General features: G+C 41.4%; 1 protein-coding gene across 4 annotated transcripts in view; it reads right to left on the bottom strand.

Moving 5' to 3' along the window:
- The window catches only part of SYTL4 (synaptotagmin like 4), a 66,467-nt gene extending 58,439 nt beyond the window's left edge, over window positions 1-8,028 (bottom strand). For 2 of the 4 annotated variants that reach the window (XM_011383823.2, XM_011383821.2), the window contains exon 1: window positions 7,890-8,028. The gene's annotated coding sequence lies outside the window, so the exon portion shown is untranslated. Of the gene's footprint in view, window positions 1-6,577; window positions 6,712-7,889 lie in introns of all 4 variants that reach the window. The other 2 variants (XM_023525237.1, XM_023525238.1) reach the window with 2 other exon arrangements.
- Between the last annotated feature and the right edge of the window lie 688 nt (window positions 8,029-8,716).

Raw genomic sequence — 8,716 nt, 5'->3', positions numbered from 1 at the left:
TATTTCTAAATAAAACTATGCATTCAGTAATCAGCATATCAAGGAGGATGTTCTTTTATTTTATAAAAATGAATAATCTCCCTCACTAGATAGTAAGCCATATGAGAGAAAGGACTTTATTTTGTTCATCCCTGTAACTTCAGTGCCTAGAGTACTATCTGCTATATAATGTGTGCACAATAAATATTTGTTGAATGAATGAGCTGACATCAAAAATATCATATATTACATTCAACCACACCCAAAACCTTATCACCCAGGACTTCTCCACTTTTGATATTATTAATTCAAATATTCCACTCTGACTACAACCTCCTAACCTTCTAGCCTGTTTGCACTGGTTCTCAGACCTCATGGGGGAGGGTTCATCTTTCCATAGACCCTTCTACTTTTACCCTGTCATCTCCTTCCTTTCTTTACTTCCTTTCCTAGACAGTATGGATTCTGTTGTTTCAACTGCACTCTTGTCAATATCCTCAATAACCCAAATTTTCATTGCAAATATCTAATAAAAACATAACCCTAGAAGAGCCAACTGTTGTGCTTTTGAGCCTGGACTGGGACTCCTGAGATCTACTGAAGAAAATAAAAATCACAGTCTGGTGGATTATTACCAATACGAATTCTTGGTCAACAAGCTTACCTTAACACTGCCTGACACTCCAAGTATGCTTCCCTGCTCCTAGTTTACTCTCCTGGTCACCGCGATAACTATTTTGAACCTCCCTCAAGCATCTCAAATCTCCAACCCAAACCATGCCCCACCTCAACCCCTGCTCTAAGAGGATGATCTTTCCTCTTACATCATGGAGAAATAAAAATGCCCTCAGACTATGTATAAACCTATTTTCATCTATATCTATTCAGTTTTTGTTCTTCCCAACACAAACGCCCTTTCTCTTGTTTAAGGGTAATCCCTCCACCTCATTCTGGATACTTTCCCATCTGACATAAGGATTTTGCTGTGTAAAGACTTCTTGTATCAATCATCGCTTCCTTCCCATCATCCTTTAAAAATATTTAAGTCCCTCCTATATATTAAAAAAAAAAAAACCTTCCCTGGATTTCAAACCTTCCCCTATCTGCAGAACCAAATTTTTCTAAGTAATTGTCTATATTCACTACCTCCACTTCCTCATATCACCAATCATTTCTCAGTCCACCAAAGTCTCCTGAAATTTCTCAGTAATCAGCATATCAAGATCATAAAGAACCTTCTAAATCTAACAGACAATAATCAATCTTTATCTTCCTAGATTTCTCTGAATCTTTAGCATCACTGATCATTTTTGATGGAGCCATTTCATTTTGAAAAACTTATCCTACTCAAGTAGATGCACAAATATATATCATAAGCATGCTCAATGTTTGAACCAGCAAAAAAAAAAATACAATTTAAACATCTATCAATAGGAAACTGATTAAATAAATTATGTACATACATAAAATAGAATATTATTCTGCTGTTAAAGACAGAGGTAGTTCTATATATCCTGACATTGAAAGCTTACCACAAATACTAAGTTAACAATACACTGCAAAATAGGTATTATGATTCCATTTGCATTTCTTAACATTTAAGTATAGATAGGGTGGGTGGATGGATGGATGGATGGATAGATAGATGGAAGGAAGGAAAGAAGGAAGGAAATATTGAAGGAAGGAAATGTTTATGTAGGCATGGAAAATGTCTGGAAAGAGATACAAATTTAATATTGTTACCTCTGGGAAATGGTATATAGAGAGAACAGAAGACTTATATGTTATATTTTATTGGGTCAAATAATAAAAATGAAGTCAGATCCCTAAGCACACCAACATTTCCAAAGTAGGAAAGAAAGAAGTTCAAAGGAAATCAAAATAGAATAGCCTGAGAGACTGGGTAAAATCTATTTTAGTGTTTCCAGAGCTAAGGGAGGAGAAAGAGAAGGGTGATTAATTATTTCAAACATAGAAAGACAGACTTACTGAAAACAAGAAGAGATAAGTATCCAATAAACAAAGATCATGAACAGATAATTCTTGAAGGAGGAAAATCAAATGGCCAATAGATGTAGAAAAGTAAAAGTTTCACTCCTACTGGTAATAAGACTTTTTTATATTTGTCTATAAGTTCAGTAATTTTTTTTTAAATATTCAATTTTAAAGAGAGAGGATGCAGGAGATACTCTCATACTTTGTTAGCAAATGTAAATTGGTGAAATCTGTTGGAGAAAGTAATGTGACAATTTGATTTCTAAAAAAAAAAGAAAACTGAACTTCCTAGAACTATCGCAATTGTGATTAAATTATTGATTGTGTGATACATTGTTCAACACATATCTCCCCTGCTGAAATAAGTTCCATTTTAAAAGGCCATTGTCTATCTTCTTCTCTACTATATCTTAAGTACCTAGTCTAGAAACCAGCACATTGTAGGCCATCAGTAAATCAACCCAGGCTTTCTTATAAGTTGCAAGCAATAGTTTAAAGACACTGATACTAACGCTATTCTGATGCCTGAATTGATACAGGTACAAATAAGAAACAGTGTAGATGCCATGGAAATTTTCCATGTCTTAAGAATTACTTGAGTTCAAGGTAGGTTTAGATAGTAACAGATATGAAAGCCATGGTGGGTCCATCATTTGAATTATTCTGCTAGCAGTGTCTAATCTCCTGCCCTCTTGTATTTCTATCACAGTCATCCAGAAAAATCCCCAAATTAGATTGTCCACACTGTTTCTATACCTGAGCTGAGGATTGCTGCTGGAGAGAATGGATACAGGCTTCCATGATAGGGTGGAGACACATTCAAATTATCCAAGTTTTTCTTGGCTCACTATGATGTGGCAATCTGGATGATATACCTCTAAAGAGCTCCTCTCCCCATCTCTCTCAAATGCTATTTCAAATGCTCACCACTCTCATGAGATGGGGCAACCGTCAAAATCCTATTGTTCGACAGTTCCTTCCTTCTCCATAGCCTCACCAATCCTGCCTGCTTTCCCTCCTGTCTCAGTGAAAAAGCCACCTCCCGTCCTCTAAGGCCAATCTTTTCATGTCTTTCACTCTGGAGCCCCCATCCTCCTGCTTTCTCAGTGACATTGCACCATCAAACTCTATGCCATCTAAACACAAATGGGCTCACCTCTCCTATATTTAAAATAAAAGAAAATTAACAGCATTTTCTTGTCCTTTGCACACTACTGTCTATAAGAAACACTCTCCTTCCCATCATAGCCAAGCCTCTTCAAAGTGTATACCATATTCCTTATCAGTCCTCAGTGCTCACTCCCCAACCCTCTACAATATGCATTCTCTCTTCCTGTTGCACTGATGTCGTCACTGACCTCCTAATTGCCAAATCTAATGAACATGTTTTTTTTTTAATGTTTTATAGTGTGTTTTATCTGATTTCAAGAGGGGTACACATCATGAACAAAGTTATGACATATAACAGACTAGAAAGAAAAAAAATCATGTACTATATAACAGGCTGTGGGTGAATATCTCTAATAAATATAGTGTTCTTACAAATTAAATATATAACCCAAAAGAAAAATGTACAAAGGATATTAAGGAGTAAGTCTTAGGAAAAATATAAACAGCTAAGACACATGAAAAGATAGCCTCACCAGTGGTCAGAGAAATGCAAATTTAATCTGTTAGATACTATTTTTTTACCTATCACATTGGCAAAAATTGAAAAGATTGTCCATCCTCAGCAAGGGCATGAGGAAAGGCACTCTCAATGGTGTCAGTATAAATCCTCTTGGATATCACTTTGGTGGTGTCTACTCATATTTTTAAATGTACATATCTTTTGACCTAACAATTCTCCTACTAGAAAGCTATCCCACGTGAATATTTGTGTGTATTCTTATATCTTATATCTATATCCATCCTTGAGTCTTGTACACAGATGTTTATTGCAGCCTTGTGTCAGCTTGGACTAGGGTAATAAGCAAAGGAAATGGAGACGTGGCAGAATATATGACACACTTCGAAGTTCAGGTCAATAGGACTGGCTGATGAATTGGATGTTGGAGAATGAGAGAAAGAAAGGAATCAAGGGCGACCCTAGGCTCTTGGTTTGAGCAACTGAGTGGATGCTGGTGCCATTTTACTGAGAAGAAGCTGAGGGAAGGGGCTAGGGATGTGACAGGAATCAGGAGTTCTGTTTTGGCCATGTCGTGTTTGAGGCTGTAGCTTAGAAGAAAGGCTTGGGTCAGAATTTGGAAGTGATGAGTATATAGATAGATGGTATTTAAAACCAAGGGGCTGGATGAGTGCTTGTAGGAAGATTTTAGATGGAGAAAAGTTCATGGACTTAGTGCTGGGTGACTCCAACGTTCAGAGTTTGGGGAGATAAATTTAGTAGAAGAGAAGGCTGAGCAGAAATTTTTTGTACAAATTTGAGTTTCACAGAAGTTTTCATCAAATGGTGAAGAATCACGTATTTATCACCTTATCAAGTGCCTAATTCCTTCCAAGCCTGTCTTTTTAAAGGATTCTAGCCCCCCTTTTTTCCTTCTGAATATCTCAAAACACATTTAAGCAGAATAGTACCTTTTTTTTTTTTCTTTTAGGTTACATAGTGGTTTCAAGTACTACACAAGTAGCACTCAGCAATGGCTTTTCCATAAAGTTAATAATCCAATAACTACCTCATGCCTAATAGGCTAAAAGGATGATTTGAGGTCAGAAGCTTAATTTGTGGCATCTTTTATTCTTTTGGGCTGTTCATTTCTCTATTGTACAGTAACTTTCCCCAGCTTCTTACTTAGCTCTTCAAATGCCTAAAATGTATCAAGACATCTGATAATCCGCACCACCCTACTCTCAGTGCGTCCTCCCTTTCTAGCCACAAGAAGCACCCCATCTTTACATTTCCACTTTAACCTTCAGAAGTTTCCATCCAGAGACTCATGCCTTAAGAGAAAGAGGAAGTACTTCCAACTAGGTCAAAGTTATTGTCAGGAATGCAATCTCAGTGGAAAACTCAGTAGGAGGAAAACTGAGAACTGGACCCAGGGCAACCTTGCAGCTATAGGGTGACAGACAATTAACACTTAGTTTCAGTTCCAGGAGAGCACAAACAAGTGCCAATTCCTAGAATGGTAATGCCATTGATTAATTCATTGAACAAATATTAGTAAGCACCTATGTGCCAGGTATGGTTACGGATGCTGAGGTCCCCTGGTGAATAAAAGAGACAGAAATCCCTGCCCACATGGAACTTAAATTATGGAGAGGGGAGAGGGACAGACAATAAGAAAAAAATGAATAAAATATACAATATGTTACATTAGAGTAATAAGGTAGGGAAGGGGCACACAGAATATTCTGGGAAGGGTTGCAAGTCTGAACAGGATGGTTAGGGAAGGCCTCACTGAGCTGACATTTAAGTACAAATTCCTAGCTGTTGGATTTCAAGTGCCTCAAAAAAGTGTCTTTTGTACTTCAATTCTACCATCATCAGACCCCAGTTCTTAGCACAAATATTTGTTAATTTCTTATGCTTAAGATAGAGAGAGCTCCAAGATTCAGACCTTGCCCTTAAAGAGGTTACAACCTTCCAGGTGGAAAAACAACTAAGAGGTGTTAAAGAATTTCCTGAAGTGTAAACAAAGTGCTTTAGGACACAGGATAACTAGTAATTCTGCTTAGAGGAAGGAATTGTGTTTAGAAAGGCTTCCCAAAGAAGGGAAATTTTGAGGCGAATAGTAATTAATGGCAGGGGAATGGGTATGGGTGGCAAGTAATCTTTTCAGGGGAAATAAAAGCAGTTTGAGCAAAGGCCAGGAGATCACATCAGGGAGGACATTTTCTCTTGGACTGTCCCTGCCTAAGGTACTCCATCCATCCCACGATAAAATAAGCAAACACCTCCCTTCAGTCTCTCTGGCCTGGCTGTTGGGAAATCCTTATCCCATACCACATCCTCATTTCTCCCCTAGCCAGCAGGATAGGAAGAAGTTGAGCCAGGCATAAATCCCTAGAATCCAGAGTTACCTTGTCCTAACTTCAGGACAATTACTACTACTGAACTAGGAGCCCCAGAGATTTCATTCAGGCAAGTGGGTACACTCAGGGGTGTGTACTTATAACGGCAACATGGGAACTGGGCCCCTGTTGGAAGTGGTAAAGTGGGTAAAGATACCAGTGAGGTAAGTGGTCCCAAGTTTCTGCAGTGCACTCAGGGTGGAGTCAAGGACCAAAACTTATGCTTCAGCTTGGAAGGGAAATTTTTAATCCCTCAGTCCTCACTCGGGAGGTATTTAGTGTTCCTAACATCTAAGACAACAGAGGTGGTGTGACAGGGGATAGGAACACAGCTGTGCAGTCAGATGACCCAGATCTGCCCCTCATCTGTTGGGTGATTTGGGGCAAGGCACTTAACCTCTCACCGTCTCCTTTTCATCATAACACAATTATAATTGCAGTGCCTACTGCAGAGTTACCATGAGGATTATATGAGATAATTATGTCAAGAACTTATCATAGGACCTGGCTCAGTGGATTCTAACAACCATTATCAGTATTAGCCTTTAAGGGTAAAAGCTCAGAGAGTACCAATCATAATGATACATACACTCACAGACCAATTATACCTCCAAACGCCATTTCACTACTCCGAAATTGTGTTACCAGAAATGTTCACCTCCTGCCAGGAAAAGTCTCACAAGCCAAGTTGGTGGTCTTTTCTACTAGGATTTCCAGCAGGTGCTACAAAATAATAACCAGGACAAAAAAACTTCCTCAAGGTCTCATCTCTTTACACTAGACATTATTCCCCCCACAAACCAGCTGATAAACACATTAGGTCATTAATACCTTAATATTAATGAATTTATGAGGGGTGGCAGTGGGGAGCTAAAAGAGCAGGGGGAAAAAAGCCAGTTAAAAATAGGAAGTCAAGGATGTACTGAAGACTGTTTTCTGCTATAAATGTTCAAGGTCTAGGGCCAACCCTACCAAAAGCTGTATTCTGGAATGCTAGGTCCCCTGGTCCTGAAGAAGCGGGGTACTGGGGGAAGAAAAAGTTAATCAGAAAAGATCATTTGTTCGAGCCATCAGAATTCTCACCAAATGATTTCATCACCAAAAACCAACCATTTAATTCAATGTTAAGGGCTGGAGACGTTCATCTGCCCCATTACAAACCATCATAGAATACAGAAGTGTTCTATGCCCTTTCTGAGGGCTGAGGACCATCCTCCAGGAGCAAATCCTCCGCAGCCTATTTGCAGGGTGGCAAGATTAAGCAGTTCAGCTCTAGAGCACACAGCCGGGACCCCTGCCCCAAGTGCAGAAGGAGCCCACTGAGGCACGACTGGGGCCAACCGGCCCGCAGCCTTTACCCGTGACAGGCCGGCTGAGGCCAGGGAAGACGACGCCGCCCGAGGTCCGGAAGGAGCGCGGCGCCGAGACCACGCGCGATGGCCGGGTGCTGCGAGAGGAACCGGCGAAAAGGTGACTTGACGCCTCCCAGGGCGCAGTTCCCGCTAGTAGCTCCGGCCCCACTCCTGCCCCCAGGGCCGGCTGTCGGGAGGTGCATCAGCTGCCGCAGGCGGGAAAAGCCGGCCACTCTGCCTGAGGCGTCACAGGGGACACAGAGGGGCACAGCCCTCGTTAGCGACGTGTGGGCCAAGGAAGGGGCCCAGGAGAAAGCAAACTGGCAGGGAAGGACCGCCCCAAGCAGACGGGAGTCAAGGAGTAGGGGGTGCGGTCCTGAGAGGCAGACAAACAGAAGGGAACAGGAGAGACTGGGAAAGCGGAAGGGGATAGGGAGGGGCGCAGGTCCCTAAGATGGGGGTGGGGACGCTTAGGCACCGAAAATGGGCTGGGGGCCGGGAGGAGTCCCGGACCTACGGCAAAGGGGCGGCCTCTGACCACAGACCTACCTGTCACCTGCAACAGGTGCCACGAGAGGGCGAGACGTCCCAGTGCCGGATTCAGGGCAGGGTCTAAGGCTCCAGGAAGACCGCAACTCCGCTTCGGCTGCCGGCCCTTCTCACCCTCCCGTGAGGCGGAAAAAGCTGAAACTTTCCCTGGAGCGGGGAGGAGCTGGACTCTTAAAGGGGCCGCACAGCGCTCTGGAGTCCTTAATAGGGGACCGCCACTTACCCCAAAGGGAACTCTGGGAGCCAAAGCCTTAAGGCTCTGGCGGGATGCCCTCCTGGGTTAGGAAAGGGGGCTTGAAGACTAAAGATAGGGGTCTAAGACTAGTCCTGAGCCCCTTTTCACTTTCCATCTGTGGTCACTCTCTCAGATGATAAATCACCTGCCTCTTCCGCTCAGCTGACCCAAAAGTTGTCAAACTGCCGTATACCTTTAGGGAGATGAAGACTCTAGACCATATAATTTGGGAGGATAAAATATGATACCATTCTCATCCTTTGACTTTCAGCCTTTTATGGCAAAGAAAAGTGTCTGTCTAAAATACAAAAGTTTGGGGCAAAGAACATAGACTAAATTCACACACATGGACACAACTGGGTAAAACATTCAACTCACTATTAATCAAAGAGTAAATTAGAACAATAATGAGGTTCTTTAGTAAAGTTTTTTTGTTTTGTTTTGTTTGTTTGTTTTTATAACACTTAAAGACAAAGTAGCCACCAGACAAGCTCTCTCATAATTGCTGGCAGGAGTGTATTTTGGTTAAAAACCTTTTGATAAAGCGTATGAGCAATATATATCGATAGACCTTAAAATATTTATGCCTACC

This window comes from Pteropus vampyrus, unplaced genomic scaffold (genome assembly GCF_000151845.1).
Source record: "Pteropus vampyrus isolate Shadow unplaced genomic scaffold, Pvam_2.0 Scaffold543, whole genome shotgun sequence".
Taxonomy (NCBI): domain Eukaryota; kingdom Metazoa; phylum Chordata; class Mammalia; order Chiroptera; family Pteropodidae; genus Pteropus; species Pteropus vampyrus.
Note: the sequence above shows the minus strand (reverse complement) of the source record. Positions and strands in the feature narration are given on the sequence as shown.